This window comes from Hordeum vulgare, chromosome 1H, assembly GCF_904849725.1.
Source record: "Hordeum vulgare subsp. vulgare chromosome 1H, MorexV3_pseudomolecules_assembly, whole genome shotgun sequence".
Taxonomy (NCBI): Eukaryota; Viridiplantae; Streptophyta; class Magnoliopsida; order Poales; family Poaceae; genus Hordeum; species Hordeum vulgare.
This window is the reverse complement of record NC_058518.1, coordinates 484,419,531-484,432,926: the sequence shown is the minus strand read 5'-3', so window position 1 is coordinate 484,432,926 and position 13,396 is coordinate 484,419,531.

Sequence of the window (13,396 nt, the reverse complement as noted above, 5' to 3'; positions counted from 1 at the left end):
TTTGATGAGGTCATCCATGCGTCTTTCATAAGCATGGGTACACTTAACGCACTCATCTATTTTTTCAGGGGTGCACATCCTATCGAATTGTCGTGCATTGGCCCCCTGCATGAGGGACCCAACTTCTTTCAAATTAGCCAATACTCGGTCGACGAGTACCTTTACCTGCAACTTACAAGAAGTTAAAAGTAAATAATTTCGATAGTAGTTGGAATGTTACAATATATGTTTGTGGCTTATAAATCTCATTTACCTGGCCGACGGTATTTGGTTTGGCCAGCGCACCATCTGTTGGCGGAATGAAAGGTCGTATTGCAGTTTAGTGTGTGTTAGCATGATTCAAAATATACGATAGATTATCCATGAACGGTACTGACAATTTACGTCTCCAACACCTAAATAATTTATGTTGATTATGTTGTTGTTTGATCCAAAGTATGTTTAGAGGGGGGTGATTAGACTACATGACTGAATTAAAACTTAGCCTTCTCCCAATTTTCATAGTTGGCAAGTTTTAGAAATTGTACCAAGTCAAGCACACCCTACACATGCAAGTCTAAGATTATAGCAACTGAAAGTAAAGACATGCACATGAAAGTAGAGGGTAGGGATAGGAAGATCAAACGCAAAGATGACACAAAGATTTTTGGCATGGTTCCGATAGGTGGTGCTATTATATGTCCATGTTGATGGAGACTTCAACTCATGAAAGGGTAACAACCATGAGAGTCCACGGAGGGCTCCACCAACAAAGGGTCCACGGAGAAGCAAACTTTTATATTCCATCATGGCTTACATCCACGAAGGACTAACCTCACTCGGGGTAGATCTTCATGAAGTAGGCGATATCCTTGCCCTTACAAACTTCTTGGTTCAACTCCACAAGAAGTCGGAGACTCCAAGCGACACCTAGACAATATAGGAGACACCACTCTCATAAAAGTAATACAAGTGGTAAGTATGATGAACACCTTGCCCTTGTGCTTCAAAAGAAAGTCTCCTCAACACTCAATTACTCTCTTACAGATTTGGCTTGGTAGAAGAGGTTGATTGGGTGGAAAGCAACTTGGGGAGGCTAGAAATCAAGATTCATATGGTTAGAGTGGAATATATTGATCTCAACACATGAGTAGGTGGTTCTCTCTCAGAAAATGGATGGGGGCAAGTGTTGATCTATTATGAGTGCTTCCTCTTCGAGTGAGAGGTGGGTGGATGGGTATATATAGGGATCTCCAAAAATCCCACCGTTGCAACATTATTGCCCAACTCGGTGAAACCAAAGCAAAAAACTCGATTGCACCGAGTGGTGCAAAATGTGGCAACTTTTGGTGTTTCGGTGAGACCGATATATAAATCTCGGAGGGTACAATTTGGCTGGCCTAGGCAGTTAAGCAAGCTCGGGGGCGCCGATTTTCTAAAATCTGAAATTTCGATTTTAATCAAATGGGCATGAGAAAGTTTGCCACTGTTTTCGGTTACACCGAAATTAGACTTGGTAGCACCGAGATGCTAGGGTTTGGCTCTGGATTCTATCTAGGGTAAAACTCGGTGAGGCCGAATGGAAAATATTGGTGGCACCGAATTTGAACTTTAGGGTCTGGATAGAGTATTTGTGGGAGAATTTCATGAGTAATTTTGGTGGCTAACTCTAAGGACTTGAGCAACCAGTTCATCATAGAAACCTCATACCCTTTCAATAGTATTGGCTTTCCTATGGACTCAATAGTGATTTCTCACATAAAAGCAAAATGTAGAGTCTTGATGCTTGTTGCCAATAGAAGTTCCTTGCATATAGGGTATCTCCACATAATCCTTACCCAATCCATTCATTGAACTTTTCCTAAAATATACTTGGTAGAATCATTAGTCCAATGAAATATATGTTGTTACCAATTACCAAAACCATCTAGGGAGAAGTTGTGCTTTCAATATCCCCCTTTTTTGCTAATTGATGACAAGATATTGATCAAATCTTCGACATAAAATATAATCAATGAATAGCATCGTCACTTTGAGAAGTACTCCCTCCATAAAATAATATGAGCGTTTAGATCACTAAAGTGGTGATCTAAACGCTCTTATATTAGTTTACAGAGGGAGTATGTGATAAGCAAGAGCTCCCCCTAAATTTGTGCACTACTTTAAAATTTGCATTTAAATGCAAATGCACAATCGATTAGGATCATGGGTCACTCTTCCATGTAACAAACATCTTGGTGGTGCGTATCAATGATATGAATGAATTACATTACACATGACACCAATAACGAGTGAATGATCATCACATAGATATCTCAAGAATATGAAATAATACCACCAAAAATTAAAGCATATGATCAAACACAACAAGATTTAAGACATCCATACGATAAATCAAATGTTTTCAAAATGAGAAGAGCAACAAAAGGCAACACTCTCTCTTGAAGACCTATGATCTATACACTTCTCCCCCTTTGGCAACAAGTAACCAAAAAGCTCGAAGGTATAGAGCTAAGCGTCGCTTTGTGCAGGGTCTCCTCTGGTAGCCGCGGAAGGAGTCGAAAGAACAACGTATGCGAATACTTCAGTTGATGTCTTCTGAGGTGGTGGTGTAGACATTGGAGGTGTAGGAGCCGATGGAGCTGATGCTGGTGCTGATGAAGATGGTCTCATCTCTAAAACAAGCACAACATCAAATCTGGCATGTGTTCTGAACTGAGTGTGAGTCTGGAGAGGAGGATTGTCATCATCATCACTGGATTTGGGTAGGGGGACTGCATCCACTTCCTGCTTCAAATGGTTGAGTGTGGTGGTCAGCTCAGTTACCTTGATATCCATGTCATGAAACTTGGTTTCCACTATCTTCTCAAGGCTCTTCTCATTCTAGAGGATCCCACTAATGTTCTTCTCCATCCCTTGGATGGTGCTGATGAGATAAGCCATTTGATCACCCTTAGTCTTGAGCACTAGAGCACTATTGGATCTGGCTGCCTATGCCTCAATCTCAGCTTGTGTTGTAGATGAAGTGGGGTGACTAGGATCCATAACAACAACATTATCCTCAAACTCTGCCTGAAGTGGCAGGTGTTGTGTGTCAAGTAGATATTTGCTCTTCCCGACCTTGGAGTTGATAAGCATCTGAATGTATGGAGCATATCCACATGACCTCTTCTGGTCAGCTGCAGTCCTCTTGATGGTCTCCACAATGAGATCCATCACTCTGATCCTGGTGTGGATGTCTATGTGATGCAACATCTTGATGGAATACCCCCTAATCATCTCGTCATCGCCTGATTTAGGAATCAAGGTGTACCTCATAATGGTGTTGGTGGTGGGTAGTCCTGCTTGCAAGAAGTAAACATATCCAAGCTTCTGGGACTTCAGATATTCCTTGGGAACTAGGTTATACATGTTGTTCATGGAGTTGTGGTTCATCTTGGCCTCGACATAAACATACATACCTCCTTCCTGCACCTGTGGGACTCCTAAAATGGTAGCCCACTGATCGACAGAAGATTGGTACCTGCTGCCTTCAGTCATCCATACAATTTTCCCATTTCTATAGAAATGTGTTGTAGAGTAAAATCGCATGATCATCTCATCGTTCCAAGGTGTCAACTCTTTGCCAACAAAATCATCAATATCAATAGCCTTGAAGTTATCTTGCACATGAGGGAAGTAATCTTCATTCTCCTTGATGTACTCCCAGTCAACATATATCTTGTCACTGACAGCTCGACTCTTGTCTAAGAGGATAGTCTCATAGAAATCTTGCTACTCTTTAGTGTGGAAACGAACATCAACAATAGTCCTTCTCCTGATAGCATAGGGATCAACAACTCTCCACTTCCTCCGCCCTTTATCCTTCCTCTCCTTCATGTTCTCAGCCATAGGATGATCATCATCGTGCTCTGGCAAATAAGGTCTCGGCTTCCTCAAAACAGCAATCTCTTCATCTTCTGCAACAGCTTCCCTCGAGGTTGTATCCTTGTTCTTCTCACCTGCTGGAATGGTTGTGGTGGTTTTCTTGGGCTTGCTGGCAGCTAGTTTCTTGACCTTGGGAGCAGGAGGTTTATCCTGGAAATATTCTCTATGTATATAACAAATCGGGTTAGGTTCTGAGAACTGGAGCTTGAACCGTTGGGAAGCGACTACTAAATAATAAGTCAAGTAAGAGATTCCTTTTCTACTCTCCCTGTTCCTAAATATAAGTTATTTTAGAGATTTCAATAGGAACCACATACAAATGTATATAGACATACTTTAGAATGTAGATTTATTTTTTTGCTCAGTATGTAGTCCGTAATGAAATCTCTAAAAAGACTTATATTTAGGAATGAAAGGAGTAGATTGCATGCATTGTTCTCGAATTAAAACCGTGATAAAAGAAAAACTAACAACCTTGCAGTGAAAACAACATGCACATCAACTTCTTTCCATGGCATAAATTCCAATAGCTTAGCCCTAGCTAGAGAGTTTAGAGGCAGAAGAAAACAAATTAAAGTGACGTCGTAACAGTCCCATAGTGTTCTTGAGTTACCTCACTCAAACTTCACACATTGTATGACATCATAGAATCTAGATCACCTGCCTTAATTAACCAATACTATATGAAAGAGCACAAAACACCCAATCAATTTTCTATGAAAAAACACAAGAGGCATATAATTTAAAGAATCAGTACAGGTTAGCCCCACCATGAAAAAGGCAACCTAGATTAGGTGAGCTAGCTAGTAATCAGTGCACGGCTTGGTTTAGTTTAAGGGGGACCAATTGGGGCATTCTTCTTTTAAATACAGTATATCATACACTCGTCCATATAAACGCACGCATGCACGTATATCATACTCCTATAAGCATTCGTGAGAGACTGAGTTGATACATCATTTTAAGATTGATGAAATCGTCACAGACGCCTTCGTAGTCGATGAAAACGTCTTCTTTCATTAAACGCACATCATCGAAAGACCTTAAATAAGTCAAAAAATACAAGCATCAACGTCAAATTAGGGACTTAAACTCTGATAAACAGAAGATATCATTGTCTCACTAACCATTTCAACCATATATTGGTTTATCCAATTAAAATATTCATGCAAGGCTTGATCAACTAGCCCTCCTCCGACCATGGTACGGAACAACTTACTCATGCAAGACATGTGCACGTCACGCCATCTGTTGTGATGGCAACGGCGTAGAACAGTGCACATGTATGAACCAACCTCTCCATAATTTCTCTATGAAGAAAACATCATTGAATATAACAAATTAACGACCAACATGTGGCCACTCGGATTCATATATAGTTTGTAGTATATGATTAACTGTTAACTTGATATGTGAGACGATGATTTATGGAGTATAATATATTCTCATATGTGTGTGTGTGATTAATAGTATAGCTCCATCAGATGACGCGGCGCACTAGAAGATACACTTGAAAGGGGGAAGAATTATTGGGTTCAGTGTGCGCGCGTGAACGCTCAATTGGCCGGTTGCACTTCAGCTACCTGTGCATGTGTCCGTATATTCCTACTCTTGTTTAGTTCAAACAAATGCACTGATTTTCTAAATGTGGGGTGAATTCTGAAAATTTAGTTCATTTAATTGAACAAAATAGGATCAGAGGGTACAATGGAGGTTTCAAATTTGCATACCTATATATTCGAACCTCCAATTAATTCCAATCAAATCGATCAAATCGAACTCACACCTAGCGAGCCACTTAAGTCAACACGCACGGCCCAAATCGACCATCGTCTAAATGTCCAAGACCCTTTTCGTCGCTGTCTATCAAGATGGAACTGATTGATTGATCGACGGACGCACAAAAGCTAGCACGCATTTTTTTGGTTTTGTTCTTTTATACTAACAAATTTCAAAATCAATCTCATTTAAAAAAAAAATCTGACCTCTTGGTGACGCCAACAACCGTGGCGACTAATTTGCATAGGAGACGCCGATTTTTCTAACGTTTGATACGGACCTGCACGATCGGCTGATCTGTTGACTCGTTGATGTGGCAAAGGACCAGACGCTACTGTCTAGTCCTGGACCAGGCGGCAAGGACCCCTGCGTTTGGTACCAAACGTCAAGAATCTTGGCGTCTGAATGACTTGACACATATTATTTAAAAAGTATTTGTGTGATCTGTTGAAACCAGACGTCAAGCTCCCTGGCGTCTCGCTCTTTGCCATGTCAGTTAGACAACGGGTCAGCCGGTCATGCAGGTCACAGGCTAGACGCGAGGAACCGTGGCGTTTTTCATGCAATGCAGGCGATAGAGATGTTGATGTCACAAAAAAGATCAGATTTTTTTTTTGAAAATAAGATCAATTTTGGAATTTATTAGCCAAAAGATCAAAACAAAAAATTGTCCACAATGCATGCAATAATGAGAGCCACACGTACAGATCATATGGTTCCTCCTGCAGACATCACGACAAGAACACGGCTGCACGCTGATTTTTCAACCGGGCACTGTTCGCGATGAGGCCATGTCGCCTCCATTTTCATCTTTATGTGACATGTCGTACTAGTTGTTTCTCTTGTGCGGAGTAATTATTACGGCACTTCACAACTTACACGCCAGATCGCCGCTGCCCTTGCGTCCCTACGTGGCTACGTCGCTGGCCGTGAATTGAGGGCACATGCCACGTCCATCTGAGCAGACGTGCTTCTCGCGTGGGCAAAAGATGTTACTCTGTAGTTCGTACGCGACGTCCATGAATAAACCGACGTCATTAACCAACCATCATTAGGTTTAGTCACGTGTGTCCAAAGTGCCATACAGCCGTGGACTACAGCACAAGCGTCTTCTCATGGCATCTTCAACGCTAATCCATAAATTTACTTCCGTTCGTCAAAAGGTGAATTAGTTTGTAAAGAGGCGGCTCCTACGGATCAACCGACTGATTTTCTAGGAAATCAGTCGGGTCCCCAGTCATTAGATGTGTTCTACAGAGACGTTGGATCTGGTCAACGCGAGCAACAATCGCTCGTCGTGATGGAGCTTCATTGCAGCGCGAGTGGAGCTTCATTGCAGCGCGGGCGCTGCATCGCAGATCTTGGCGCCGCCGGTGAATCTCCATTGCAGCCGCCGGTGAAGCTTCATTGCAGCTTTGGGCGCTGCATCGTAGCTCTCGTCTCTGTCGGTGAAGCTCCGTTGCATCTCGGGGCGCTGCGTCACAGCTCTTGGCGCCGTCGGTGAAGTTCCATTGCAGCCGCCGGTGAAGCTCCATTGCAGCTGCCGGTGAAGCTTCATTGCAGAGCCGCACTGGCGCGGAGGTGCTCCAACGCAACACCGGCGACCGATTGCAGCTCCGGCAATGCTTCATTGGAGCGCGACACCGGCACCGCAGGCTCCATCTCAACATCTCGCCGGTCTCGTCGGCGGAGCTTCACTACAACGCCACCCCCATGCATTGATGCTGCTCCATCCCAGCACCGGCTGCCCCTCATCATGCTCCATCCCAGCATCGTTGCTATGAAAGGAAAAAATGAGGAAGAAGATGAGGAGAAGAATGAGTGGAGGAGAAAGCACCCGTAGGGATAAGGTGGAAAGAAAATATGTGGCTGAGGGGGACACGTGAGGAGCCAGCAACCCGGCTGATTTTTGAGTAAAATCAGTCGGTTGATCCAAAGTGTTTTCCTTGTAAAGACGGATGGAGAAGCAGAGACGGAGACAAGGTTAGGGAGGATGATGCTATAGCCGCAGGCCCAACGACAATAGTCTTGGTAAATGCTTCTTACAAAATACAAAAGATCACTATTTCATTCAATCTAGTTTAGTGAGGGGTAACATCATGCTAGCTCCGCCCCTGTGCGGAGCCTGCTATCCAACGTTGTCCGCATATAATTGAAACCGTATTTCAACGCACCGAATGAAATTCATGTAAACCCGTAAGAATTCATCAAAGTTCAGATATAAAATAGCAAAAACCAGTCGTACGTAACACGCAAATAAGTTTATTATAACAATAGTTCAAATTCAACTAGATTAATCACATGTTTAACAAGTATTTCATGAACGTATCATGTTGTCTCACACATATTGTCCCTTCAACTTCAGCCAACAATGTGTGTCCCTAAATGATCGTCCCTCTATCTTGTGGTACATCACGACAACGCGGATGAACTACATAATGTGTAGAGCAACATTGAGTGGATGAATGATTCAATCGACAAGTTGAGCAAGAAGAAGCAAAACTTACGATCTCCTCCGTTGTCGAGTGCAATGGTCACCTTGCCTCCAGCCAAGTAGCCATGTCATAAAACTTGACGACGCTGGTTTGGATGGCATACCATCGATACGATAACGACCTCATATTGCGTTTTTGGATGATGTGCATATCATAGGGCGTAATGTGCTTTTGGGCGTGAAACGTACCATGCACACGCTACCAGAAGAGCCCCCTTATGTGCGTGCCTACGAAATACATGGATACGGCCAAGCATGCATTGCACAACAACTCATCTTCCATGCTCAAGTACCCGACCATCATTCACTCTGAAAAAACGACATGATGTTCGAAAATTAGCTCAATGGCATTTGATCGAACACCTGTCGGCGTGGTGTCTTCCATGGCGTTGTCGATAGGGGGAGGAGTGTACCTGCCTATGGGCGGGTCCTCGGTGGACGACACCATCATAAAAGGCGAGCGGGCGCATCTATGTTGGTTGTGGATGTCCGGCAATGCATGTGTGGCGGCTGGAGAGGTATAGGGGCGACGTCAGAGGAGGGTGAGGATGTAAAGTAAGGGGGAGAAGTGGCGGGTTGAAAGAAAATGGGACCAAGAGGGGTGATTCTACGGGCCGAGGGTGTCGGAATCATACATGGCTACCATATGGACTCCCGCAAAGCCCCTCCCCCCCCCCAATTTGCTTCCAATTTGTTGGAAAAGTTGCGTCTGGACCACTCGGTGGACCAATATAGGACCACGTTGGATGACACAACACGTCCGGACCGTGTGGTCCGAATGTATGTGAACAGTTTGAGGGCCGACGTTAGAAATGCCCTCACGTTGTACAGTTGCCTATTGTAAACGGACACCCCTTAGAACGCGCCTCAAATCCTTGTATTATTAGAAGGGATTTTCCCACAACCAATAAACACTACTTGATTTCTCATCAATCGCTACAATTGTCTACATATTATCGTGCACTTTGGTCTCCATCAAAGGGATCTTTCGACAAAGGGTCTCCATCAAAGAGATAGGACATGACGAGAATGAAGACAAAGAAGAACAATGTAAGAAGAAGGTGAAAATTAACCTACCTGCAATCATATATCCAAAGAATTAAGCCCATTGCATGATTTTTACTTTGAAATTACAACTTACCAAATTTATATTTGAGTCATGCAGTTATACATGTTGTTGACTTAATTCAACTGTAACATACTACATATCATCGTACATCGTTCTAAATTATTATGTGGAAATCAAAAGTATTTCACATATGCAAGTGAGTTACATACGGATATCACCAGCGCGACATACATCAATGGCCCCTCATGGAAAATTTTGGATCTATGTGAGAAATAACTTTATTTCCGTTAGTTATAAATACCTCAAGCGCCTGTCAAGGAGAGCTATTCAAGGTTAGGACATGTTCGGATGTCCTATAAATTCACTGAATTTGCAAATCTCTCTTATATTTATCGATGTTAACTTCTTCCACGGGATCGCGATCGATGGAAACTGTTTGGCTCGCTAACTCCAGCTTCTCGTACATGTCAGTAGGCCAACATGCATGGGTGGGCTGGAGCACACGCAGCTCAACGAGTAAAGTGGTCTTAGGCCCAGTCTGGCTTAGGAGGAGAGTGGTTGGGCTTGGCCCGGTACAAAGGTAAATTCATCGATATCTCCACGTCGCCTCATCAAGACGTAATAAGAGAGGAAATATAATGTAGCAAACCGGTGTGTGCCTTTCCGTCACTTCATAGTGGCAATCCTCTGTAATTTAGCCTAACACTCGCTTTTAATTTTCCTTGGATCGCCAGAAATGTTGCTCCGGTTTTTTGTACATATATCCTCTTCAGATCCGGGAAGCTAGCTTCCCGGAGCCAAACCGTTCGACCTAGCTCGAGTGAAAATTTGACGAATCTAGAAGTTGGCCAACTACTGAAAATGACCTTAGCGTGCTCAATGAGGACCATTTCCTAGCATAAGAGGGAGATTTGATGTACCAAAAAGAATGCCATGAAATCAATTGGAATGTTCAACACATGCGTGCCTCAAGTTCACATACATACTCAAAGATCTGAACCCCATGTTCACAGGATTTGTAACATGTTGCAAATAACCAGCCACATTCATTTACTGACTGTAAAGATGTCACACAATGCTATGATCTTGCAAAAATGCCACCAAAAGAGTGGAGGTACTAACAAAAACCACTCAAATCCTTGTTCAAAGCAATATGGAAGAAGTATGTGCAGCTCCCTCCCACCTTGGATGTAGGCATGCGCATGCCAACCGAGGATAAAGACCTGGTGCATGTCAGAGACATGGTAAAACATTCCAAGCACAAACTTAATGCAATCGTTTAAAAACACATTACATCAATATGGAATACATCTATAATATAATGGACATATGGCTCAATAAATGATAGCGGAACACTACATCAAGTGGAATTTATGGTTTTGGTTGGGCTCCGCGACTCACATGACTGGTTGGGCTATAGTCTAGCATGGTAGATTTTCACCTCCAATCTTGCCACATGAAATGTCAGGTGAGTGCTATGAATGTACTCGCAAGATAACCAAATACATAGTATACAAACAAAGCATGCAACCAAACAAGAAACTCGTCACATACATGCAGGGGCAGAGCTCTTTTGAGGATGAACCGGTCCATGGCCTGCAAAGGATTTGTATGTTTTCTTTCTTGCACAGCTAGATCATGCTCCAGCATCGTGATCCAACTCATCCACTCAGGCCTTTAACTACGAACCTCCAATATCTCACACGGCGGAACACATCACAACAGCCAGCTGTTGACCAAATATGAAGGCAACAAACAATTGAGCACTACATCTCTAGTTTCCCTACAATTGCAAGTCTACTAGACTGTAAGACTGAAGACAATACATGTGAGAGAAATGTGTTCTTATTTCTTTTCCCAAATTCTGAGATAGGAATATCCTGATTTTTTGCTAATTGTTTTGTGCATTGCTAAAGTGATAACCATGTACAAGGTCACCCACACTCCGAGAAGGATTTCAAAAAGAATTAGGTTCTCATTTAGTCCTGCACGCCCAACTTTTTTGTCAAAGCTCTACCACTGCATACATGAATCTACTTCGTGTCAATAATTACACATGGTAAAGATTCTAACATAAGGCATGAAGTTAAATGCAACATGGCATAGCATGGTATAATAAAACATACAAGATATGCCATGTTATGAATCTAACTAAGCTAGAAAATAAACCGCACTTACTTCTGTGAAGATCTACAATAATTAATTGTTCCATTGATCAGTTTCACTTCCCACCTTGGTTTGGTCATAAATCCACCTCCTTGTGGCCTCTCCAGACCACCACATCTCATGTCATATCCCCTATGTTTCCTTGACAGGCATACGGATACTCAACAAGTCATTTTACCAAGTTTATTGTTTAAGCGTGATTATCCTCCAAATCAACAAACATCAAATAATGTGACTTGTACCGGAGTGTCTCCATAACCTACGATGTGGTTATCGAATACATTTTACACTCTGCATATCCCTTTGTGTTGCTTTAGGTGAAAACTTGGTGAGGACACCCCGATGTTGTACCCCTATTGATCTCGCCTCCTTGAAGCCCATGCTACGTTGTTGTCCAGCTTGACCTCTTCAAGATGGCTAATTCATGGTGAAGGTATCCATTGACTTCAAGCGGTTCTTAATTCTCCATCTTTTAGTGTGATTGGTGGTTGACTCGGTGGTGTTGTCGTTCATCAACATCTTTGTATCTTGGCTCGTGTGTGTATGTGTGTGTGTGTGTGTGTGTGTGTGCGCGTGTGGTGTCATGTTGTTTATGGTTACTTATATGTTGGTTGCTTTATATATAAATCAGGGGGAAATTTACTTATACGACACCATGGAAAAATGGGCCTACGTTGAACAATGATTTTGCTACTTGCTACTTGGCCCATGGGCTAAAAGACGAAGCCTGTGTAAGGTTAGTTAAGGGTGTGCATGCACAAAATGTGTCCACTATGGATTACAACACTATAGACAATGAACCATCACTAACGGCCCATAATGGTAGATGATAGCCATTGACCATGAAGTAATTGCCCATCAATCAATGTGGACTATATCATTTAGCGAAGAAAATTGCACAAGAAAATTGGGATTTTTTTTCTTGTGATTTTCATTCTTCAGCGAGTTAAAAGTTGAAAATGGTAGATGAAGAACGAGATGGATACAAACCAAAAGTTTAGTAGTTCCTCGAGTGGTTGATTTTTGGATTTGCTACACAAAAAAAGTTCAGTCTATCATCAGCCACTGCCTTATTTGTATGACAAATCTATCTCAGTCGTACTACATTGTGTACTCATGTTTTGGTGTTGGGTAAGCACATAAACAACATCAGAGCTCGTACATCTCTCCATTATGGCTTGTGGGGTTTCAATCAGTGGTTTTATTGAAAAAGGCTTTCGTCTCGATTTATAAATAAAGCAAACCGCCAGATCACAACATTCGACATAGGTTCACCACACACACACACACAAAGAAGTAGCACAAGACAACACCAAAGGGTACTACAGAGGGCACAACTCAACAAGCCCTAAGAAACACACGCACCTAAAGTGTGTCATCTATTGTCTGTAAAAAGAATTGTGATATACCTAATACATACACCAAACTTTGGCATATGGTATCCCAAGGGGATTTAATCTTGTTGGCTATTCCGACTTGGACAATCCACCTCGGGTACACGTCAATTTCTTGGGAGATATCTTGTGTCTTGGTCATCCAAGAAATAAAACTCAGTATCTTTATCTACTGTCGAAGCTGAATATATAGCCGTCGGACCATGCTATGTGCAATTATTATGGATGACTCAAACGCTTAAGGATTATGGCATTCATGTTAAAAAAATGTTCCATTGTTGTGTGAAAATGAAAGTGCTATTAAAATTCCTTACAATTTTGTGCAACATTCTCGAACAAAACATATTCAAGTGCGACACCATTTCATTCGTGATCATATTGGTAAAGGAGATATAGATCTTAAGCACATTCGCACCGACAAACAATTAGCTGATATCTTTACCAAACCACTGGATGAGGAAGTATTTTGTTATTTTAGGAGTGAGTTTAACATCATTGATGCTTCAAACTTGAGCTAGACTCACTCGGATGCATGCAAGGACATGAGCTTGATTGTCAATTCCATGATGCTCTTGATTTGACACTATC